This window comes from Arachis stenosperma, chromosome 7 (genome assembly GCF_014773155.1).
Source record: "Arachis stenosperma cultivar V10309 chromosome 7, arast.V10309.gnm1.PFL2, whole genome shotgun sequence".
Lineage (NCBI taxonomy): Eukaryota > Viridiplantae > Streptophyta > Magnoliopsida > Fabales > Fabaceae > Arachis > Arachis stenosperma.
In genome coordinates this window covers 40322375-40348337 of record NC_080383.1, presented here as the reverse complement: position 1 = coordinate 40348337, position 25963 = coordinate 40322375, and the positions used below count along the sequence as shown (strand labels likewise).

The 25963-nt window shown below is 41.9% G+C and overlaps 1 non-coding gene across 1 annotated transcript; it reads right to left on the bottom strand.

Annotated features, from left to right (window-relative positions):
- Nucleotides 1–7211: 7211 nt before the first annotated feature.
- Nucleotides 7212–7319, bottom strand: LOC130942465 (small nucleolar RNA R71). Its single transcript, XR_009071035.1, has one exon. It is a non-coding gene; the product is annotated as a small nucleolar RNA R71 (small nucleolar RNA).
- Nucleotides 7320–25963: the final 18644 nt, after the last annotated feature.

The following is a 25963-nucleotide window of genomic DNA, read 5'->3' as shown; positions in this document are numbered from 1 at the left end:
ACTCCATCTTTGTGGTGGAAAGAATTTTGCCAAGAAGGCATTGACTAGCTTTTCCCATGAGTCCAGGCTTTCTTTAGGTTGAGAGTCCAACCATATTCTAGCTCTGTCTCTTACAGCAAAAGGGAATAGCATCAGTCTATAGACTTCAGGGTCAACCCCATTAGTCTTGACTGTGTCACAGATTTGCAAGAATTCAGCTAAAAACTGATGAGGATCTTCCATTGGAAGTCCATGGAACTTGCAATTCTGTTGCATTAGAGAAACTAATTGAGGCTTAAGCTCAAAGTTGTTTGCTCCAATGGCAGGGATAGAGATGCTTCTCCCATAAAAATCAGGAGTAGGTGCAGTAAAGTCACCCAGCACCTTCCTTGCATTGTTTGCATTGTTGTTGTTTTCTGCTGCCATGTTTTCTTCCTTGAAGAATTCGGTCAGGTCCTCTAAAGAGAGTTGTGCTTTGGCTTCTCTTAGCTTTCTCTTCAAAGTCCTTTCAGGTTCAGGATCAGCTTCAACAAGAATGCCTTTGTCCTTGCTCCTGCTCATATGAAAGAGAAGGGAACAAGAAAATGTGGAATCCTCTATGTCACAGTATAGAGATTCCTTGAAATGTCAGAGGAAAAGAGAAATAGAAAGAAGAAGGAGAAGATGAATTCGAACTTTAGTTAGATAAGGTTCGAATTGTGCATTGAGAAGGAGTGGCACTCCATAAACAGGAGGATGTGGGAAGGAGGGAAGTTTATTTTCGAAATTTAATTAAAATACTTTGAAAACATTTTTGAAAAACATCAATTGATTTTCGAAAATCAAAGTGGAAAAGAAATTAAGTGATTTTTGAAAAAGAATTTGAAATTAGAAATTAAGAAGATTTGATTGAAAGTTATTTTGAAAAAGATGTGGTTAAGAAGATATGAAAAAAAAATGTGATTGAGAAGATATGATTTGAAAACTATTTGAAAAGATATGATTTTAAAAACAATTTGAAAAGATATGATTTTAAAAATTGATGACTTGCCTAACAAGAAAAGATATGATTCAAACATTAAAAACCTTTCTCAACAGAAAAGGTAACAATCTTGTGATGTTCAATCAAATCATTAATTGTTAGTAAGTATCTTTTAAAAAGGAAAGAAATTGATTTTGAAAACATTTGATTGAAAAGATTTGATTTGAAAAAGATTTGATTTTGAAAAACTAAAAAAAAAATTTGATTTTGAAAACAAAATCTTCCCCCTGCACCATCCTGGCGTTAAACGCCCAGAATGGTATACATTCTGGCGTTTAACGCCCAAAATGCACCCTTTTTGGGCGTTAAACGCCCAACCAGGTACCCTGGCTGGCGTTTAAACGCCAGTCTGCCTTCTTCACTGGGCATTTTTGAATGCTCAGCTTTTTCTGTATAATTCCTCTGCAGCATGTTTTGAATCTTCAATTCTTTGTATCATTGACTTGAAAGGACACAAATTAAAAATATTTTTGGATTTTTGATAATCAAAATGCAAAGGGAATCAATTAACAATGCATGCAAGACACCAAACTTAGCAGTTTGTGTACTACTGACACTAACAACATGAAAATGCATATGACACACAAAATACTTCAAGTCAATAGAATTCAAAGATCAAAACAAAGAAATATATGCATGGATTCGAAAAATATAACAAAAACATGCATTTGACACTAAACTTAAGATGAGACTCTAGACTCAAACAAGAAATATTTTTGGGATTTTATGGTTTTGCAAATTTTTTTGTATTTTTCGAAAATTAAGTGAAAAAAAGTATCAAAATTCTTAATGAGAATTCCAGGAATCAGTGCAATGCTAGTCTAAGGCTCCGGTCCAGGAATTAGACATGGCTTCACAGCCAGCCAAGCTTTCAAAGAAAGCTTCGGTCCAAAACACTAGACATGACCAAGGTCAGCCAAGCCTTAGCAAATCACTGCTCCAACAGCAAGATTGATACGAAATCAACAAGCTCTTGTGGTGATAAGTTGAAACCTCGGTCCAATCAGATTAGACATGGCTTCTCAGCCAGCCAGATTTCAACAAATCATCATGAAACTCTAGAATTCACCTTCAAGAATTTCGAAAAAAAATACCTAATCTAAGCAACAAGATGAACCGTCAGTTGTCCAGCCTAAACAATCCCGGGCAATAACACCAAAAATTTGATGTTGTTGCCGGATCTTGGCTCTGATGTTACCAAAAGCTTGCTCAAAACATGAACAATCCCCGGCAACGGCGCCAAAAACTTGGTGCGCGAAATTGTGAACAATACTTTTTCACAACTCAAATAATCCCCGGTAATGGCTCCAAGAACTTGGTGGCTCAATACCATGGCATTACACAACTTCGCACAACTAACCAGCAAGTGCACTGGGTCGTCCAAGTAATAAACCTTACGTGAGTAAGGGTCGATCCCACGGAGATTGTTAGTATTGAAGCAAGCTATGGTCATCTTGTAAATCTTAGTTAGGCAAACTCAAATGTATATGATGATGATGAACGAAAATAATATAAAAGATAAAGATAGTGATACTTATGTATATCATTGGTGTAAGAGCTTCAGACAAGCGTATGAAGATGCCTTCCCTTCCGTCTCTCTGCTTTCCTACTGCCTTCATCCAATCCTTCTTACTCCTTTCCATGGCAAACTCGTGTAGGGTCTCACTGTTGTCAGCAGCTACCTCCCATCCTCTCAGTGAAAGCGATTGCATATGTCCTGTCACGGCATAGCGGAATTCATCTGTCGGTTCTCAATCAGGCCGGAATAGAATCCAGTGATTCTTTTGCGTTATCACTAACGCCCCGCCCTCAGGGTTTGAAGCACGTCACAGTCATTCAATCATTGAATCCTACTCAGAACACCCCAGACAAGGTTAGACCTTCCGGATTCTCTTGAATGCTGCCATCAGTTCTTGCCTATACCACGAAGACTCTGATCTCACGGAATGGCTGGCTCGTTTGTCAGGCGAGCACTCGGTTGTCAGGCGATCAACCATGCATCGTGCAATCGGAAATCCAAGAGATATTCACTAAGCCTCAGATGCTTGTAGAACAAGAATGGTTGTCAGTCACCTTGTTCATAGGTGAAGAACAAGTGATATCTTGGTAAAAGAACAAGCGGAATTGAATGGAAGAACAATAGTAATTGCTTAATACTCGAGGTACAGCAGAGCTCCACACCCTTAATCTATGGTGTGTAGAAACTCCACCGTTGAAAATACATAAGAACAGGGTCTAGGCATGGCCGAATGGCCAGCCTCCCAAAGATCTAAAATAGCATAAAAGTGAAGATAGCTACCAAAGTCTACTAATACAATAGTAAAAGGTCCTATTAATAGTAAACTAGTAACCTAAGGTGTACAGAAATGAGTAAATGACATAAAAATCCACTTCCGGGCCCACTTGGTGTGTGCTTGGGCTGAGCAATCAAGGAAATTCGTGTAGAGACCTTTTCTGGAGTTAAACGCCAGCTCCCATGCCAGTTTGGGCGTTTAACTCCAACTTTTATTCCTGTTCCGGCGTTTAACGCTGGAATTCCTGAGGCCGGATTGCTTCGCGGGTTTGGGCCATCAAATCTTGGACAAAGTATGGACTATTATATATTGATGGAAAGCCCTGGATGTCTACTTTCCAACGCCGTTGAGAGCGCGCCAATTGGGCTTCTGTAGCTCCAGAAAATCCACTTCGAGTGCAGGGAGGTCAGAATCCAACAGCATCTGCAGTCCTTTTTGGTCTCTGAATCAGATTTTTGCTCAGGTCCCTCAATTTCAGCCAGAAAATACCTGAAATCACAGAAAAACACACAAACTCATAGTAAAGTCCAGAAAAGTGAATTTTAAATAAAAACTAATAAAAATGTACTAAAATCTAACTAAAAGATATCAAAAACATACTAAAAACAATGCCAAAAAGTATACAAATTATCCGCTCATCAATTTTCAACGGTGGAGTTTCTACACACTATAGATTAAGGTGTGGAGCTCTGCTGTACCTCGAGTATTAATGCAATTACTATTGTTCTTCCATTCAATTCCGCTTGTTCTTTATCCAAGATATCACTTGTTCTTCAACATGATGAAGGTGATGATTGACGCCCATCTCCATTCTCACCCATGAACAAGGTGACTGACAACCATTCTTGTTCTACAAGCATCTGAGGCTTAGTGAATATCTCTTGGATTTCTGATTGCACGATGCATGGTTGATCGCCTGACAACCGAGTGCTCGCCTGACAAACGAGCCAGCCATTCCGTGAGATCAGAGTCTTCGTGGTATAGGCAAGAACTGATGGCAGCATTCAAGAGAATCCGGAAGGTCTAACCTTGTCTGTGGTATTCTGAGTAGGATTCAATGATTGAATGACTGTGACGTGCTTCAAACCTGTAACCTACTGGGCGTTAGTGACAGACGCAAAAGAGTTATTCTATTCCGGTAGGGGAGGGAACCAAACCGGTGATTGGCAGCACTGTGACAGAGTGTGTGCATTAGCTTTCACTGCGCGGATGGGAGGTAGCTGCTGACAACAGTGAAACCTTACACGAGCTTGCCATGGAAAGGAGTAAGAAAGGATTGGATAAAGGCTGTAGGAAAGCAGAGAGACGGAAGGGAAGGCATCTTCATACACTTGTCTGAAGCTCTTACACCAATGATATACATAAGTATCTCTATCCTTATCTTTTATGTTATTTTCGTTCATCACCATATACATCTGAGTTTGCCTGACTAAGATTTACAAGATGACCATAGCTTGCTTCAATGCTAACAATCTCCGTGGGATCGACCCTTACTCACGTAAGGTTTATTACTTGGACGACCCAGTGCACTTGCTGGTTAGTTGTGCGAAGTTGTGTAATGCCATGGTATTGAGCCACCAAGTTCTTGGAGCCATTACCGGGGATTATTTGAGTTGTGAAAAAGTATTGTTCACAATTTCGCGCACCAAGTTTTTGGCGCCGTTGCCGGGGATTGTTCAAGTTTTGAGCAAGCTTTTGGTAACATCAGTGCCAAGATCCGGCAACAACATCAGGTTTTTGGTGTTATTGCCCGGGATTGTTTAGGCTGGACAACTGACAGTTCATCTTGTTTCTTAGATTAGGTATTATTTTTTTTCGAAATTCTTGAAGATGAATTCTAGAGTTTCATGATGATTTGTTGAAATCTGGCTGGCTGAGAAGCCATGTCTAATCTCATTGGACCGAGGTTTCAACTTATCACCACAAGAACTTGTTGATTTCTTATCAATCTTGCTTTTGGAGCAGTGATTTGCTAAGGCTTGGCTGGCCTCTGGCCATGTCTAGTGTTTTGGACCGAAGCTTTCTTTGAAAGCTTGGCTGGCTGTGAAGCCATGTCTAATTCCTGGACCGGAGTCTTAGACTAGCATTGCACTGATTCCTGGAATTCTCATTAAGAATTTTGATACCTTTTCCCATTTAATTTTCGAAAAACACAAAAAAAAAATTACAAAATCATAAAAAGACCAAAAATATTTGATGTTTCTTGCTTAAGTTTAGTGTCTCATCCTAAGTTTGGTGTCAAATGCATGTTTTTGTTATAATTTTCGAATCCATGCATACATTTCTTTGTTTTGATCTTTGAATTCTATTGACTTGAAGCATTTTGTGTGTCTCATATTCATTCTCATATTGTTAGTGTCAGTAGTATACAAACTGCTAAGTTTGGTGTCTTGCATGCATTGTTAATTGATTCCTTTTGCATTTTGATTATTAAAAATCCAAAAATATTTTTAATTTGTGTCTTTTCAAGTCAATAATACAAAGAATTGAAGATTCAGAACATACTGCAGTGGAATTATACAGAAAAAGCTGAGCATTCAAAAATGCCCAGTGAAGAAGGCAGACTGGCGTTTAAACGCCAGCCAGGGCACCTGGTTGGGCGTTTAACGCCCAAAGAGGTAGCATTTTGGGCGTTAAACGCCAGAATGTATACCATTCTGGGCGTTTAACGCCAGGATGGTGCTAGGGGAAGATTTTGTTTTCAAATCAATTTTTTTAGTTTTTCAAAATCAAATCTTTTTCAAATCAAATCTTTTCAATCAAATGTTTTCAAAATTAATTTCTTTCCTTTTTCAAAGATACTTACTAACAATTAATGATTTGATTGAGCATTTTTTGCCTTTTCTGTTAAGGAAGGTTTTATGTTTGAATCATATCTTTTCTTGTTAGGCAAGTCATTAATTTTAAAATCAAATTTTTTTTTTATTGATTTCAAATCATATCTTTTTAAAATAGTTTTCAAATCATATCTTCTCAATCACATCTTTTTAAAACCATAACTTTTCAATCAAATCTTTTTAACCACATCTTTTTCAAAATAGTTTTCAATTAAATCTTTTTTATTTCTAATTTCAAAATCTTTTTCAAAAATCACTTGATTTCTTTTTCACTTTTAATTTTCGAAAATTATCAATCAAATTTTCAAAATGTTTTCAAAATCTTTTAAATGAATTTTCGAAAATTCTCTTCCCTTCTTCTTCACATCCTTCTATTTATGGAGTATCACTCCTTCTTAATGCACAATTCGAACTATATCTGATCAAGTTCGAATTCTCCTTCTTCTTTCTTCTATTTTTCTTTTCCTCTGACACCTAAAGGAATCTCTATACTGTGACATAGAGGATTCCACATTTTCTTGTTCCCTTCTCTTTCTTATGAGCAGGAGCAAAGACAAAGGCATTCTTGTTGAGGCTGATCCTGAACCTGAGAGAACCCTGAAGAGAAAGCTAAGAGAAGCCAAGGCACAACTCTCTTTAGAGCACCTGACCGAATTCTTCAAGGAAGAAGAACAAATGGCAGCCGAAAACAACAACAATGCCAACAATGCAAGGAAGGTGCTTGGTGACTTTACTGCACCTACTCCTGATTTCTATGGGAGAAGCATCTCTATCCCTGCCATTGGAGCAAACAACTTTGAGCTTAAGCCTCAATTAGTTTCTCTAATGCAACAGAATTGCAAGTTTCATCGACATCCAATGGAAGATCCTCATCAGTTTTTAGCTGAGTTCTTGCAAATCTGTGACACAGTCAAGACTAATGGGGTTAACCCTGAGGTCTATAGACTGATGCTATTCCCTTTTGCTGTGAGAGACAGAGCTAGAATATGGTTGGACTCCCAACCTAAAGAAAGCCTGGACTCTTGGGAAAAGCTAGTCAATGCCTTCTTGGCAAAGTTCTTTCCACCACAAAGATGGAGTAAGCTTAGAGTGGAAGTCCAAACCTTCAGACAGAAGGATGGAGAATCCCTCTATGAAGCTTGGGAAAGATACAAACAATTAATCAGAAGATGTCCTTCAGACATGCTTTCTGAATGGAGCATCATAGGTATTTTCTATGATGGTCTCTCTGAACTATCCAAGATGTCTTTGGATAGCTCTGCTGGAGGATCTCTTCATCTGAAGAAGACGCCTGCAGAAGCTCAAGAATTGATTGAAATGGTTGCAAATAACCAATTCATGTACACTTCTGAAAGGAATCCTGTGAACAATGGGACAAGTCAGAAGAAAGGAGTTCTTGAGATTGATCCTATGAACGCCATTTTGGCTCAGAACAAGATATTGACTCAACAAGTCAATTTGATTTCTCAGAGTCTGTCTGGAATGCAAAATGCACCAAACAGTACTAAGGATGCTTCATCTGAGGAAGAAGCTAATGATCCTGAGAACCCTTCCATGGAAGAGGTGAATTACCTAGGAGAACCCTATGGAAACACCTATAATTCTTCATGGAGAAATCACCCAAATCTCTCATGGAAGAATCAAGAGAGACCTCAACAAGGTTTCAATAACAATAATGGTGGAAGAAACAGGTTTAGCAATAGCAAGCCTTTTCCATCATCTTCTCAACAACAGACAGAGAGTTCTAAGCAGAATACTTCTGACTTAGCAACAATGGTCTCTGATCTAATAAAGACCACTCAAAGTTTCATGAATGAAACAAGGTCCTCCATTAGGAATTTGGAAGGACAAGTGGGACAGTTGAGCAAGAAAGTTACTGAACTCCCTCCAAGTACTCTCCCAAGTAATACAGAAGAAAATCCAAAAGGAGAGTGCAAAGCCATAAACATGGCCGAATATGGAGAGGAAAGAGAGGAGGAGGACGCCACTGAGGAAGACCTCAGTGGGCGTGTACCAATCTCCTCTGAGTTCCTCAATGAGGACCAATGGGAATCTGAGGCTCAAAATGAGACCATAGAGATTCCATTGGACTTGCTTCTGCCATTCATGAGCTCTGATGAGTATTCTTCCTCTAAAGAGGATGAGTATGTCACTGAAGAGCAAGTTGCTAAATACCTTGGAGCAATCATGAAGCTAAATGACAAGTTATTTGGAAATGAGACTTGGAAGGATGAACCACCTTTGCTCACCAAAGAACTGGATGATTTGTCTAGGCAGAAACTGCCTCAAAAGAGGCATGATCCTGGGAAGTTTTCTATACCTTGTACCATAGGCACCATAACCTTCAAGAAGGCCTTGTGTGACTTAGGGTCAAGTGTAAACCTCATGCCCCTCTCTGTAATGGAGAAATTAGGGATCTTTGAGGTGCAAGCTGCAAGAATCTCATTAGAGATGGCAGACAATTCAAGAAAACAAGCTCATGGACTTGTAGAGAATGTTTTGGTGAAGATTGAAGACCATTACATCCCTACTGACTTCATAGTCCTAGAGACTGGGAAGTGCATGGATGAATCCATCATCCTTGGCAGACCCTTCCTAGCCACAGCAAAGGCTGTGATTGATGTTGATAGAGGAGAGTTGATCATTCAAGTGAATGAAGAATCCTTGGTGTTTAAGGCCCAAGGACATCCCTCTATCATCATGGAGAGGAAGCATGAAAAGTGTTCCGAGGGTTACCTGAAACGTGTAGCTCGGTCGTCTGGCAAGACCCGAGGTGGGGGTTCCGTGGCCCGAGCTTGATGTACTGAGCGGCTGGGGGTTGTACCTGCAATGACACTCCGATGCTTAAGTTAGCATGGGTCCAAGCAGATATGTGTAGAATATAGAATGTGTGTTATACCTGGGTGCTCCAGTGTATTTATAGTAGTTGGCCGTGATCTTCCCTGGATAAGATATTCTTATCTTATCTTATCTTTTGGGAGTTTTATCCCTATCTTTGTGGAACCGCCTTTTCCCAGGCCTTTTCGGCCTTTAGGTCTTGGGCTTCGTTCCTTTTGATGGGCCTTCTTAGCTTATTTGTCCGAGGTCCGACCTCTAGGCGTGGACCTTAGGACGAGGTCGGACCTTTCACGGATTGACCGAGTTTGGGGAGCCCGGTCAGGGTATGAACAGTGCCCCTGCCCGAGTTCGTCCTTTCTGGGAGGTCGAGCTCGGGCATAGTAGTTTTTCAAATTTCAAAAGTGGCCGTTTTCCTGCATTTATTGCATTTTACCGTTTTTCCTCGATTTCCGTTCGGGCTCTGTGAGGGCTTTATTTATTTGCCCCTTTCTTCGTTTTTTCGTTTATCCTTTTTCGAGCATTGCTTCTTCTTTTCTCTTTGCTCTTCTTCCCTGAATCTCTCCGTGTGTTTCTCTGGGTTTTTCTTTGTGCCGTCGTTTCGTTCTCTTTGCTTCGGAGCTCGCCGTCTTCGTTTCTTTCTTTTCCAGGTTTGTTTCCATGCCTCTCTTTTTCTTGTGCACATATGCCTTTCTGTTTTTTGCGTGGCTTTCTGTTTCTTTATGCCTGGGTTGCCCCGAGAAGAGGCGCCGCCATTGCTTTGTTGTTTGTACATGGGGGGGGGCTCTTTTTCTGGTTCTCTGGTATTTTGCTCCGGGTTTGCTGTATTTTCTTCTAAAAGATCTTTGTTTCTTTCGTTGCTGAATGGGTTTTTTGCGGTCTGCCTTTATGTGATTTTTGTTTGCTGTTGTATTCTTCATTGTAGGCAAGAATTTTTATGTCTCGAAAGGTACTTCAAGCGATGTCGACCAAGATTCCAAGTGGTCTTGGTTGGGTAGATCCTGTTCCTCTAAAAGTCCCTTCTGTGGTAGATTCTGAGTATTTAGCTAGATTTCGTAGGCAATGTAGCATATGTGAAGATAGAGAGTCTGAGAGGGATTATGAACTAGTAGCCCCGGATTCCGAGGAGAGAGTTTGCTTCCCGCCTTTAGATAGTTCCGAGAAGCTCTTCTTTTACGCTTATGATTGTTTTTTCTCTAAGCTGAATGTCCGACTTCCTTTTACCGACCTGGAGTCTGAGGTTTTGTGGTCTTGTAACCTTGCCCCTACGCAGCTCCATCCGAATTCTTGGGCATTTTTAAAGCTGTTTCAACTTTTGTGTCAGTTTTTGGGCGTCTCCCCCTCTATTTCTCTTTTTTCCTATCTGTTTGTGTTGACGAAGCCGGGGTCGGGTGGAGGTAAGGTGTTTTGGGTCTCTTTTAGGGCTAACCAGGGAAAGAAGTTTTGTACCTTGTATGATGAGTCCTTTCATGATTTTAAGAACTATTATTTCAAGGTCCGGGCTGCTGGAGATGTCCGACCTTTCTTTCTAGATGAGAGTGGGGAGCCTTCTTTTCCTCTTTGTTGGCAGGAAAATGTAGTGTCTGCCAAGTATACTTTTGAGAGTTTAGATGAGGTGGAGCAGGCTTTTGTGGGTGTGGTGAGCGGTTTATGGGGTCGGGCACCTCACTTGGACACGAAGAAAATGTTGGGAGATCCAAGCCTTCTCCGTTCCGAGTTAGGTAGTTCCCGACCTCTCCGAGCTTCATCTTTTTTAGTATTTTGGCTTTGCTTGTTTTGGTGGAATTTCTGTTGTGATAATCCCTTTCTTTTGTTTCTGCAGAGATGTCTTCTCAGGCGGATTCCATGAAGTTCCTTCGTCGGTTGAAGAAGTCTGCGGCTGCTCGGAATATCGAGGCTGAGGCTTCTGCCCGATTTTCTCCGCAGAAGACTACCGTGGGTGTTCAGACTCGGTCGAAGACCATTCCGACTCCTCAGTTCCGAGCTATAACTCAAGATCCTCCGACCTCTGGGCCCGGTCACCTTTCCCCGCCTTCGACCTCGGGTCCTCCCCCCAAGAAACAGAAGACCTCTCAGGAGCTTGCGGGTTTTAATGACAAGGATTTTGATGCCCTTGGTTGGATTGAACAGCATATTCTTCCTCAGACTTTTATTTCTACTGATGATGTGTCTATGGAGCATCATTTTCAGTATATGGCGCGGAGCTGTGTCCGGATGGCTAGTCTTCATGCCGCTATTGCCCGGGAGTTCAAGAAGTCCCCCATTGGTGCGACCAGCTCCCGACTTGAGAAGGTTCAGTCTGAGCTTGATAAGATTAGTCAACTGAAGGCTGCCAGGATTACTGAGCTGGAGGCCTCTTTGGAGAAAGAGAAAACCAAAGCTACCGCGGCTGTGGCGGCAGCGAAGACATCTGAGGAGATGGCGAAGGTGGCGACGGAGAATTATACTAAGCTGTATGCCGAGCTTGTGGAGACAAAGGAGAAGTTGCAATCTGCTCGGGATGATTTTTACGAGCTGGAAGGTCATGTGGCCAAGGGTATGGATGCCATGTTTGTGAATTTGAGGGATCAGGTCCGGGTTCTTGCTCCCGACCTGGATCTGAGCTTATTTAGTACGGATAACATTGTTGTGGAGGGAAAGATTGTTCCTGCTCCTACCGAGGATGAGGTCCCGGTGTCCGATCCCCAGGCTCCGGTGTCTGACCTCAAGGTTCCGGCTGTGGACCCGACTTCACCTTTGGCAGGGGATGGATCTGGCGTGGAGGTTTTAAACCGGGATGACGGTGTTGTTGATGCAGTCCCTGTTTCCATTTTTCCTCCGCAGCCTTCTGTTGACGTGGAGTCCGGAAAGGGCCTTGATCCTCTGTAATCTTTTATTTTTGGTTCCTTGCCCGACCTGTGGGCTTTTTTGTTTTTGGATGCTTTCTGTGAACACTTTGGATGCCTTTTCTGCTATTTAGCTACTTGTAGTAACTTTTTTAGCTTATTTATGCGGTGTTTTGCGCTTTTGGCCTTTTGTTCCGCTTTATGCTTTTTAGTTGTTTTTTGGATAACAACTTTTTAGCTAGCGCTGGAAACTTTTTGCCTTTATTTGCGTTTTGACTTTTTGTTCCGCTTTTATGCTTTTTAGTTGTTTTTGGATAACAACTTTTTAGCTAGCGCTGGAAACTTTTTGCCTTTATTCGCGTTTTGACTTTTTGTTCCGCTTTTATGCTTTTTAGTTGTTTTTGGATAACAACTTTTTAGCTAGCGCTGGAAACTTTTTTGCCTTTATTCGCGTTTTGACTTTTTGTTCCGCTTTTATGCTTTTTAGTTGTTTTTGGATAACAACTTTTTAGCTAGCGCTGGAAACTTTCTGCCTTTGTTCGCGTTTTGACTTTTTGTTCCGCTTTTATGCTTTTTAGTTGTTTTTGGATAACAACTTTTTAGCAAGCGTTTTCGAAACTTCCTTTGATTTCGTTCTTTCGCTTGAACTTTTTAGTTGTTTTTGTAAAGCAACTTTTTAGTAAGCGTTTTTTCGAAATCTTGGTTCTCGCTGTTTCAAGGCTTCTTTCTTGGATCCGAGTTTTTTCTCGGACCTCGGGCGCTTGAGTACCTCCTCTTTGTCGGGTCCGACTTTGTCGTTTGGTCGGCCCTTTTTAAGTTATTTTTGTAATCTCTTTTTGGCTTTTTGAGCCTTTTCAGAGTTACTTTATAACTTCTCACATTAATTTGAACCTCGTCGCTTTATCTTTGCCGACCTTGTGTGGCCTTTTGGCAAATGATTTTTTGCGTTTTGTCGAGCATAAATTAATGCGCCTTGGCGGGGTACTTTCTAGGATTTGTTTCATCATGAGGAAAATATAGAAAAAATTTGATTAGTATTAAAAAAGAAAGAATATTTACAGAGTGTTTACCCTTGACTAGGTCGGGTGTCTTACTTAACCGGGTGTCTCATTAAAAAACCCTTGTAGGGAAAAAGAGTACACCTCGGGTTAAGTTTTTCTAGCTGTAGTACCGTCTTAGATTACAGGCGTGCCAGGCCCTGGGCAGCTCATTGCCTTCTAGGTCGGATACTTTGTAATAGCCTGTTCCTAAGACTTCTGTTACCTTGTAGGGCCCTTTCCAATTTGCGGCTAGCTTTCCTTCTCCCGACTTTTGTGTTCCGATGTCATTTCGGATTAGAATTAGGTCGTGGATGGAGAAGCTTCGCTTTATTACTTTTTGATTGTATCTGAGGGCCGTTCGCCGTTTTAAGGCTTCTTCTCGAATCCGAGCTCTTTCTCGGACCTCGGGGAGGAGGTCGAGTTCTTCCCTTTGTGCCTGCGGGTTATCTTTTTCGTTGTAGAAGATGGTTCTAGGTGACCCTTCCTCTATTTCAATAGGAATCATTGCCTCCATCCCATAAGCTAGTCGGAATGGTGATTCTCCCGTTGTAGAGTGTGGGGTTGTCCGATATGCCCATAGCACCTGGGGGAGCTCTTCGGTCCATGCCCCTTTGGCCTCTTGGAGTCTTCGTTTTAACCCGGCCAAGATGACTTTATTTGCAGCTTCTGCTTGCCCATTGGCTTGTGGGTGTTCGACTGATGTGAATTGCTGTTTGATTTTTAGATCGGCCACCAATTTCTGGAAACTTGTGTCCGTGAATTGTGTTCCATTGTCTGTTGTGATGGAGTAGGGGACTCCGAACCTTGCGACAATGTTTTTGTATAGGAATTTGCGGCTTTTCTGAGCCGTAATGGTGGCTAAGGGTTCAGCTTCGATCCACTTTGTGAAGTAGTCGACCCCTACTATGAGGTATTTGACTTGCCCCGGTCCTTGTGGGAACGGGCCGAGTAGGTCGAGTCCCCATTTTGCGAAGGGCCATGGTGCAGTGATGCTGATAAGGTCTTCGGGTGGCGCCTTGTGAAAATTGGCGTGTTTTTGGCAGGGGGGGCATATTTTCACAAACTCTGTTGCGTCTTTTTGTAAGGTCGGCCAGTAGAACCCGGCCCTGACTACTTTTTTGGATAGTGCCCGGGCTCCGAGATGGTTCCCACACATGCCTTCGTGGACTTCTTCGAGGACGCCTTTTGTTTCTGAGGTCGGAACGCACCTAAGGAGGGGGTTTGAGAATCCTCTCTTGTATAATACGTCGTGAATTAGTGTATAATTCTGGGCGTCCCTTGTGAGCCTCTTAGCTTCTTTTCTTTCGGCGGGGAGAGTTCCCGACTTTAGGTAGTTGAGTATGGGGGTCATCCATCCTTGCTTTTGGCTGGATATATTTAGTGCTTCTTCCTCCCTTAGCACGGAGGGCGATTGTAAGGTTTCCTGGAGGAGACTTCTGTTGTTGCCTCCGGGCTTGGTGCTGGCGAGCTTTGAGAGGGCATCTGCCCGGGCGTTTTGTTCCCGGGGTATGTGCTGGATCTGTATTTCTGGAAAGTGGCGTAATTGTGCCTGTGTTTGGTCCAGGTATTTCTTCATAGTTGGGTCTTTAGCCTGGTAGTTTCCATTTACTTGTGATGTGACGACCTGGGAGTCACTGAAGATTGTGATTCTCTGGGCTCCGACCTCTTCGGCTAGCTTTAGACCTGCTAGTAGGGCCTCGTATTCGGCCTGGTTGTTCGAAGCCTGGAACTCGAATTTTAGGGATAGTTCTATCCGCGTTCCTTGGTCGCTTTCAAGTATAACCCCGGCTCCGCTTCCTGTTTTGTTTGAGGACCCGTCGACATACAGGTTCCATGAGAGTGGGGTTCCAGGGGTCTCAGTGTATTCTGCGATGAAGTCGGCTAGATACTGGGATTTTATGGCAGTCTGGGCTTCATAGTGGAGGTCGAACTCGGACAGTTCCACCGCCCATTGTAGTATCCGTCCTGCCAGGTCTGTTTTTTGCAGGATGTGTCTCATGGGTTGGTTTGTCCGGACTTTGATGGTGTGGGCTTGAAAGTAGGGACGGAGCCTCCGAGCTGTGAACACTAGGGCGTAGGCGAATCTTTCTATCTTTTGATAGTTTAATTCGGCCCCTTGTAGTGCTTTGCTTACAAAGTATATGGGGTGTTGTCCTTGGTCATTTTCTCGTATTAACGCTGAAGCGACTGCTCGATTTCCAACCGAGAGGTATAGTACGAGTTCTTCCCCTTTTAGAGGTCGGGTTAGGACTGGTGGCTGCCCGAGGAATTCCTTGAATTCTTGAAAGGCTTTTTCGCACTCCGGGGTCCACGAGAAGGGTTTCCCTTTCTTTAGGAGTGAGTAGAGAGGTAGTGATTTTATTGTTGATCCTGCCAAGAATCTTGATAGGGCGGCCAGTCTTCCGTTCAGTTGTTGTACTTCTTTGACACACGTCGGGCTTTTCATATTGAGTATTGCTTGGCATTTGTCCGGGTTTGCTTCGATGCCCCTTTGAGTCAGCATGAAGCCTAGGAACTTTCTGGCTTCTGCGGCGAAGGTGTACTTCGTCGGGTTAAGTCTCATGTTGTGTTTTCTGAAGGTGCCGAAGACACTGGTGAGGTCGGTCAGCAAGTCTCTGTCTTCTTGTGTTTTTACCAGCATGTCGTCGACGTACACCTCCTGCTGTAGTCCGATGTGCTCTGAGAACACTTTGTTCATTAGCCTCTGGTAGGTTGCCCCTGCGTTCTTCAGCCCGAAGGGCATTACTACGTAGCAGTAGTTTGCCCTTGGGGTTATGAACGAGGTCTTTTCTTGGTCAGGTCCATACATCGGGATTTGGTTGTATCCCGAGTATGCGTCCATGAAGGAGAGATATCTATAGCCTGAGGCTGCGTCTACTAAGGCGTCGATGTTTGGTAGCGGATATGGATCTTTGGGGCAGGCTTTGTTGAGATCTGTGTAGTCGACGCACATCCTCCATTTTCCATTGGGCTTTTTTACCAGGACCACGTTTGCGAGCCATAGGGGGTATTTTACTTCCCTAATGAACCCTGCGTCTAGTAGTGCTTGTATTTGTTCTTCTATTGCCTGCATGCGTTCGGGCTCGAGCTTCCTGCGTCTTTGTTGGACAGGTCGGGATCCCGGGTATACTGATAGCTCATGGCACATCAGGTCGGGGCTTATGCCTGGCATGTCGGAGGCTTTCCAGGCGAAGAGGTCGGAATTCTCCCTTAAGAGGTTTATGAGTTCCTCTTTTAGGCCTGCCTCGAGGTTTGCCCCTATGTTTGTTATTTTTTCAGGTGTGCTCCCAATCTGGACTTTTTCGGTTTCTCCCTCTGGTTGTGGCCGAAGATCTTCTCAGGCTTGAACTCGTCCGAGTTCTATCGTGTTGATCTCTTTCCCTTTTAGGCTTAGGCTTTCGTTGTAGCATCGCCGTGCTAGTTTTTGGTCGCCCTTTAGGGTAGCGATTCCTTTTGTGGTAGGGAACTTCATACAGAGGTGTGGGGTCGAGACTATAGCTGCCAGTCTGTTCAAGGTTGGTCGTCCGATGAGGGCATTGTACGCTGAAGTGACGTCGACTACGATGTAGTCGATGCTTAACGTTTTAGATTGCTCGCCTCTTCCAAAGGTAGTGTGTAGCGAGATGTATCCTAAGGGATGGATCGGGGTGTCCCCTAGCCCAAATAGGTCGGTAGGATAGGCTTTTAGCTCTTTTTCTTCAAGTCCGAGCTTGTCGAAGGCCGTTTTGAACAGGATATCTGCTGAGCTTCCCTGGTCAATCAGGGTTCGATGTAAGTTGGCGTTTGCTAGAATAATGGTGATCACCATTGGATCGTCGTGCCCGGGTATTATCCCTTGAGCATCTTCTCGGGTAAATGAGATAGTGGGTAACTCGGGCAGGGGACTGTCTTCTCGGACATGATAGACTTCTTTGAGGTGTCTTTTTCGCGAGGATCTGGACGTTCCTCCGCCTACAAAACCTCCGTTTATCATGTGTACGTGCCTTTCAGGGGTTCGCGGGGTTTGTTCGGTCCGATCTTCGTTATCTCCCCTCCTTCTCTTCTTGGTCTCTCTCCTTTTTCTGCTATGTACCTGTCGAGTTTTCCTTCTCTGGCTAGCTTTTCTATAACATTCTTTAGGTCGTGGCAGTCGTTGGTAGAATGACCATAGAGCTTGTGATATTCACAGTATTCGGACCGATCTCTCCCGCTCTCTTGTGTTTTAGAGGTCGGGGCGGTGGGATCTTTTCGGTGTGGCATACTTCTCTGTAGACGTCTACCAGGGAGACTCGGAGGGGGGTGTAGTTGTGGTACTTCCGCGGCTTGTCCGAGTTGGGTTCTTCTTTCTTCTTCTGTTCCCGATCTCGATCTCGGAGTGGGTAGGTTGATTCCCTCCTAGGAGGGTCTCTAAGCTGGGAGGTTTCCTCCATGTTGATGTATTTTTCTGCCCGCTCCTGCACCTCGTATAGGGAGGTCGGGTATCGTTTGGATAGGGATTGGCTAAACGGTCCCTCTTTTAGGCCGTTGCCAGTCCCATGATGGCTGCTTCGGTGGGCAGGTGTTGTATGTCCAGGCAGGCTTTGTTGAATCGCTCCATGTATTCTCGGAGAGTTTCCTGGTTACCCTGTTTGATCCCGAGTAGACTGGGGGCATGTTTTGCTTTGTCCTTTTGAATAGAGAACCTTGTTAGGAATTTTTTGGTTAGGTCCTCGAAGCTGGAGATTGATCCTGGCGGCAGGTTGTCGAACCACTTCATGGCCGACTTGGTGAGAGTGGTAGGGAAGGCTTTGCATCGAATTGCGTCGGAGGCGTCGACTAGGTACATTCTACTTCTGAAGTTGCTGAGGTGGTGACTTGGATCGGTGGTGCCGTCGTAGAGATCCATATCGGGTGGTTTGAAGTTTCGCGGTACCTTCTCCTTCATGATCTCTTGCGTGAAGGGATCATGATTGCTTTCGGGGGTGGTGCCGCGTTCCGTCCGGTCCTTCAGGTTGGCCTCTATTTTCCGCAGTTTTTCTTCTAATTCTCTGCGCTTGCGAGCTTCCCTTCTCAGATCTTGTTCAGTTTCTTTTTGCTTCTTTATGTCCTCTTTGAGTTGTTTCAGCCGGTTTTGCTGTGCTCGCACTGCTTCTAGAATTTCCGAGCTCTTTTCTTTTTCGGGATTTTGTGGGTCTTTGTTTGGGAGTGATGTCTTTGGGCGATTCTGTTTGTTTCCTCCTGGAGTGCGCGGTGATAGAGGGCTGTCCGGTCGTTCTCCGGTGTCAACTTCCTCCTCTTGTTCTGATGTAGCGTGGTTATTGTTGGGAGGGTCGTCCGCCATGTTAAAGGGATGACTTCCAGGTCCCCGGCAACGGCGCCAATGTTCCGAGGGTTACCTGAAACGTGTAGCTCGGTCGTCTGGCAAGACCCGAGGTGGGGGTTCCGTGGCCCGAGCTTGATGTACTGAGCGGCTGGGGGTTGTACCTGCAATGACACTCCGATGCTTAAGTTAGCATGGGTCCAAGCAGATATGTGTAGAATATAGAATGTGTGTTATACCTGGGTGCTCCAGTGTATTTATAGTAGTTGGCCGTGATCTTCCCTGGATAAGATATTCTTATCTTATCTTATCTTTTGGGAGTTTTATCCCTATCTTTGTGGAACCGCCTTTTCCTAGGCCTTTTCGGCCTTTAGGTCTTGGGCTTCGTTCCTTTTGATGGGCCTTCTTAGCTTATTTGTCCGAGGTCCGACCTCTAGGCGTGGACCTTAGGACGAGGTCGGACCTTTCACGGATTGACCGAGTTTGGGGAGCCCGGTCAGGGTATGAACAGCTTGCTTTGTACAATTACCCTCTAATGTGCATGGTATCATAAAGCTCCCAGGATCTTTAAGCTTCTCAGGTAAGCTTTTCAGAATGACTGCACTGCATTCTTCAGTGAGGTAGACTTTTTCAGCTTCCCTCCAATCCTTCTTATGACTTAAGATTTCTTTCATGAACTTAGCATAAGATGGTATTTGCTCAAGTGCTTCTGCAAACGGGATCTTTATTTCAAGAGTCCTGAGATAGTCTGCAAAGCGAGCAAATTGCTTATCCTGTTCCGCTTGGCGGAGTTTTTGCGGATAAGGCATTTTGGCTTTGTATTCCTCAACCTTAGTTGCTGCAGGTTTATTGCCTACAGAAGTGGGTTGGGAAGCCTTTTTAGGAAGGTCAGCACTTGTATGTGACTGATTCCCCACTGGCATTTGAATGCCAGTGGTGGGAGCTGGAGTGGCGTCAAACGCCACTTCCTTGTTTGTTACTGGCGTTTGAACGCCAGAACCATGCTCCCTTTGGGCGTTCAACGCCAGATCCATGCTTGTTTCTGGCGTTGAACGCCAGGAATGAGCATGGTCTGGGCGTTCAGCGCCAGCTTTGTTCCTCTCTGGGCTCTGCTTGTCCTCAGAGGGATTTTGAGTATCCTCTTGTTCATTTCTTGGTTTCCTGCTGCTTTGAAGTGAGGTATTTAATGTTTTCCCACTTCTTAATTGAACTGCTTGGCATTCTTCTGTTATTTGTTTTGACAGTTGCTTTTCTGTCTGCTTTAATTGTACTTCCATGTTCCTGTTAGCCATTCTTGTTTCCTGTAATATTTCCTTGAATTCGGCTAGCTGCTGAGTTAGAAAATCTAGCTGCTGATTGAATTCATTAGCCTGATCCACTGGACTGAGTTCTGCAGTTACTGTTTTAGCTTCTTCTTTCATAGAGGATTCACTGCTTAGGTACAGATGCTGATTTCTGGCAACTGTATCAATAAGCTCTTGAGCTTCTTCAATTGTTTTTCTCATGTGTATAGATCCACCAGCTGAGTGGTCTAGAGAAATATGAGCTTTTTCTGTAAGCCCATAGTAGAAGATGTCTAATTGCACCCATTCTGAAAACATTTCAGATGGGCATTTTCTTAGCATCTCTCTGTATCTCTCCCAAGCATCATAAAGAGATTCATTATCTCCTTGTTTGAAGCCTTGGATGTTTAGCCTTAGCTGTGTCATCCGTTTGGGAGGGAGATAGTGATTCAGGAATTTTTCTGACAGCTGTTTCCATGTTTTTATGCTGTTCTTAGGCTGGTTATTTAACCACCTCTTAGCTTGATCTTTTACAGCAAATGGAAACAGTAATAGTCTGTAGACATCCTGATCTACTTCCTTATCATGTACTGTATCAGCAATTTGCAGAAATTGTGCCAGAAACTCTGTAGGTTCTTCATGTGGAAGACCAGAATACTGGCAGTTTTGCTGCACCATGATAATGAGCTGAGGATTCAGCTCAAAGCTACTAACTCCAATGGAGGGTATACAGATACTACTCCCATATGAAGCAGTAGTGGGGTTAGCATATGACCCCAGAGTCCTCTTGGACTGTTCATTCCCACTTGCTTCCATATTGAATACAAGTTGAGAATTTATAGTTATGGAATAAATAAAAGTGGAATATATAAAAATATATTAAAATAAAAACAAAATAAATGAAAGAAAGTAGAAATATTTTGAAATTGAAAATTGAATTTTTTTTTATGAAAGATTTTCGAAAAAAAATTAGTTCAAAATTAGTTAGAAAATTAAAATTTTTTGAATTTTGAATTTTATGATGAAAGAGAAAAACACACAAAAGACACAAGACTTAAAATTTTTAGATCTAATGCTCCTTATTTTTCGAAAATTTTTGGAGGGAAAACACCAAGGAACACCAAACTTAAAAATTTTAAGATCAAGACATAAGAAAAACTCAAGAACACTTTGAAGATTCACAAGAACACCAAGAACACAAGAAAGAACACCAAACTTAAAATTTTTAGAAAATCAACACAAGTTTTCGAAAAAAAAAAGAAAAATTAACAAGAAAACACCAAACTTAAAGTTTGGCACAAGATTAAATGGAGAAAAATTGTTTTTGAAAAAGGTTCCAAAGCGTAAACCCAATTGGATTAAATATAACACTTGTTCTAAATATTCCAATTAATGCTTTAGAAAGAACAAAAGTGAAACAAGAAAAGACACAAAACAAGAAAAATTTCAAGATCTAATAAGAAAAATAAACAAGAACAACTTGAAGATCAATGAAGAACCAAGAGCAAAAACACGAAAATTTTAGAGAAAATATGAAATATGCAATTAACACCAAACTTAGAACAAGACACTAAACTCACGAAAATTAGCAATTAATTAAAAGAAAAATAATAAATTTTGAAAAGAAATTTTTGAAAAGAAACTATCCTATCAATATTGATTTAATGACTCTAAAAAAAATAAGAACAAAAATAAAAATAAATTATTCCTAATCTAAGAAATAAAATAAGCCTTCAATTGTCCAAACTCAATAATCCCCGGCAACGGCGCCAAAAACTTGGTGGACGAAATTGTGTTCCTTTTTCCTTGTAATTGGATTTTAGAAATTGGCACGAGTGAACACAACTCCGTTCAACTAACCAGCAAGTGTACTGGGTCGTCCAAGTAATACCTTACGTGAGTAAGGGTCGAATCCACAGAGATTATTGGTTTGAAGCAATCAATATTTATTTTATTAATCTTAGTCAGGATGTGAAAGAAAATTGTTTGGGCTACTTGAACAATAGAGTTACTTGTTTATGATTAAAAATGGAATTATTAGATTTGATTATAAAAATAAAAGAGGAGGACAGCGTTACTTGTTAGGCAGTAATGAGAAATATGTTGGAGTTTTGGAGATGCTTTGTCCTTTGACTTCAACTCTTCCTTGGAATCCTCTTCTCACACGCAGGTTCTATCCATGGCAAGCTCTATGTAGGGTGTCACCGTTGTCAATGGCTACTTCCCATCCTCGCAGTGAAAGCTAATGCTCACGCACTCTGTCACAGTACGGCCAATCACCGGTTGGTTCCCGCTCCTACTGGAATAGAATCCCTCTTTTGCGTCTGTCACTAACGCCCAGCAGGTTAAAGTTTGAAGCACGTCACAGTCATTCAATTCCGGAATCCTACTCGGAATACCACAGACAAGGTTAGACTTTCCGGATTCTCATGAATGCCGCCATCTATCCGGCTTATACCACGAAGATTCTGTTGGGGAATCTAAGAGATATTCATTCAATCTGATGTAGAACGGAGGTGGTTGTCAGGCACACGTTCATGGGTTGAGGAAGGTGATGAGTGTCACGGATCATCACCTTCTTCACAGTTAAGCGCGAATAAACATCTTAGATAAGAACAAGCGTGTTTGAATGGAAAACAAAGGAATTGTATTAAATCATCGAGACGCTGCAGAGCTCCTCACCCCCAACAATGGAGTTTAGAGACTCATGCCGTCACAAAGTATGTAATTCAGATCTGAAAATGTCATGAGGTACAAGATAAGTCTGTAAAGTTGTTTAAATAGTAAACTAGTAACCTAGGTTTACAGAAAAATGAATAAACTAAGATAATTGGTGCAGAAATCCACTTCTGGGGCCCACTTGGTGTGTGCTGGGGCTGAGACTAAAGCTTTCCACGTGTAAAGGCCTTTCTTGGCGTCAAACTCCAGGTTTTGACGTGTTTTGGGCGTTCAACTCCGGATCATGACGTTTTTCTGGCGTTTAACTCCAGACAGCAGCATGTACTTGGCGTTCAACGCCAAGTTACGTCGTCTATCCTTGCGCAAAGTATGGACTATTATATATTGCTGGAAAGCCCTGGATGTCTACTTTCCAACGCCGTTGAGAGCGTGCCAATTGGACTTCTGTAGCTCCAGAAAATCCATTTCGAGTGCAGGGAGGTCAGGATCCAACAGCATCAGCAGTCCTTTTTCAGCCTAAGTCAGATTTTTGCTCAACTCCCTCAATTTCAGCCAGAAAATACCTGAAATCACAGAAAAATACACACACTCATAGTAAAGTCCAGAAATATGATTTTTGCCTAAAAACTAATAATAATTAACTAAAAACTAATTAAAACATGCTAAAATCTACATGAAATTACCCCCAAAAAGCGTACAAAATATCCGCTCATCAGATATACATAAGTATCTCTATCTTTATCTTTATGTTTTATTCATCATCTATACCCATTTGAGTCTGCCTGACTAAGATTTACAAGGTGACCATAGCTTGCTTCATACCAACAATCTCCGTGGGATCGACCCTTACTCGCGTAAGGTTTATTACTTGGACGACCCAGTGCACTTGCTGGTTAGTTGTGCGAAGTTGTGGTGATCACAATTTCGTCCACCAAGTTTTTGGCGCCGTTGCCGCGGAGTTAAATGTCCTAACTACAGTTTCGCATTTGTTCCCTGCAATAACAGTGCCAAGTTTTAATCCGGCAACAACACCAAGTTTTTGGCGCCGTTGCTGGGGATTGTTTCGTGTATGGACAACTGACGGTTCATCTTGTTGCTTAGATTAGGTATTTATCTTCAGAGTTCTTAAGAATGAATTCTAGTGTTTCAAGGTGATGTTCTTGTCATCACCAAAGCTGATTGATCCTCATCAATTTAGCTCTTGAATGCAATGTCCTACTGAAGCTTGGCTAGCTATGTCTAATTCCTTTAGACTAAAGCTTTAGACTAACATTGCATGATTCCTGGAATTCTCATTAAGAATTTTGATACCTTTATTTTCCTTTTCACTTAATTTTCGAAAAATCCAAAAAAAATTTACAAAATCATAAAAACCAAAAATATTCTCATGTTTCTTGTTGAGTCTAGTGTCTCATGTTAAGTTTGGTGTGAATTGCATGTTTCTGTTCTTTTTGCATTCATTCATGTGTTTTCATTAATCTTCAAGTTGTTCTTGATGATTTCATTGCTCTGATCTTTGAATTCTCTTGACTTGAGTGTTTTGTTGTTTCTCATATGCATTCTCATTAGTGTCAGTAGTATGCAAACTGCTAAGTTTGGTGTCTTGCATGCATTGTTATTTAGTTGCATTTTGATTATTCTTCATTATTAAAAAAATCCAAAAAAAATTTTTAATTTGTGTCTTTTCAAGTCAATAATACAGAGAATTGAAGATTCAAAACATTCAGCAGAAGAATTGCACAGAAAAAGCTGGGCGTTCAAAACGCCTAGTGAAGAAGACAGACTGGCATTTAAACGCCAGCCAGGGTGCCTGGCTGGGCGTTTAAAGCCCAAAAAGGTAGTGCATTGGGCGTTAAACGCCAGAATGTGCACCATTCTGGGCGTTTAACGCCAGGATGGCACAAGAGGGAGGATTTTGTTTTCAAATCAATTTTTTTCAAGTTTTCAAAGTTTTTCAAAATCAAATCTTTTTCAAATCATATCTTTTCAATCAAACCTTTTTCAAAATCAATTTCTTTCCTTTTTCAAAGATACTTACTATCAATTAATGATTTGATTCAACATTTTAAGTATGTTGCCTTTTCTGTTGAGAAAGGTTTAATGTTTGAATCATATCTTTTCTTGTTAGGCAAGTCATTAATTTTTTAAAATCAAATCTTTTTAAAATTGTTTTCAAATCATATCTTTTCAATCATATCTCTTTAAAAGCATAACTTTTCAATCATATCTTTTTAATCACATCTTTTTCAAAATAGTTTTCAATCATATCTTTTTAAATTCTAATTTCAAAATCTTTTTCTAAAATTACTTGATTTCTTCTCCATTCTTAGTTTTCGAAAATCAATTCAAGTTTTTCAAAATGTTTTTAAAATCTTTTACCTAATTTTCGAAAATTTCTTCCCTTCTTCTCACATCCTTCTATTTATGGAGTAACACTCCTCCTCAATGCACAATTCGAACTCTATCTCACTAAGTTCGAATTCTCTACTTCTTCCTTCTATTTTTCTTTTCTTCTGACACCTCAAGGAATCTCTATATTGTGACATAGAGGATTCCATATTTTCTTGCTCTCTTCTCTTTCATATGAGCAGGAACAAAGACAAAGGCATTCTTATTGAAGCTGACCCTGAACCTGAAAGGACCTTGAAGCGAAAGCTAAGAGAAGCTAAGGCACAACTCTCTGTAGAGGACCTGACAGAAATCTTCAAAGAAGAAGAACCCATGGCAGCCGAAAATAACAACAATGCCAACAATGCAAGGAAGGTGCTGGGTGACTTTACTGCACCTACTCCTGACTTCTATGGGAGAAGCATCTCTATCCCTGCCATTGGAGCAAACAACTTTGAGCTTAAGCCTCAATTAGTTTCTCTAATGCAACAGAATTGCAAGTTCCATGGACTTCCATTGGAAGATCCTCATCAGTTTTTAGCTGAATTCTTGCAAATCTGTGACACTGTCAAGACTAATGGGGTTGACCCTGAGGTCTACAGACTTATGCTATTCCCTTTTGCTGTAAGATACAGAGCTAGAATATGGTTGGACTTACAACCTAAAGACAGCCTGAACTCTTGGGAAAAGCTAGTCAATGCCTTCTTGGCAAAGTTCTTTTCACCTCAAAAATTGAGTAAGCTTAGAGTGGAAGTCCAAACCTTCAGACAGAAGGAAGGAGAATCCCTCTATGAAGCTTGGGAAAGATACAAACAATTGATCAGAAAGTGTGCCTCCGATATGCTTTCTGAATGGAGCATCATAGGTATTTTCTATGATGGTCTCTCTGAACTGTCCAAGATGTCTTTGGATAGCTCTGCTGGAGGATCTCTTCATCTGAAGAAGACGACTACAGAAGCTCAAGAGCTAATTGAAATGGTTGCAAATAACCAATTTATGTACACTTCTGAAAGGAATCCTGTGAACAATGGGACTAATCAGAAGAAAGGAGTTCTTGAGATTGATACTCTGAATGCCATATTGGCTCAGAATAAAATATTGACTCAGCAAGTCAATTTGATTTCTCAAAGTCTTTCTGGAATGCAAAATGCACACTAAGGATGCTTCATCTGAAGAAGAAGCTTATGATCCTGAGAACCCTTCAATGGAAGAGGTGAATTACATGGGAGAACCCTATGGAAACACCTATAATTCTTCATGGAGAAATCACCCAAATTTCTCATGGAAAGATCAACAGAGACCTCAACAAGGTTTCAACAACAACAATGGTGGAAGAAACAGGTTTAGCAATGGCAAGCCTTTTCCATCATCTTCTCAGCAACAGACAGAGAATTCTAAGCAGAACCACTCTGACTTTAGCAACCATGGTCTCTGATCTGATCAAAACCACTCAAAGTTTCATGACTGAAACAAGGTCCTCCATTAGAAACTTGGAGGCACAAGT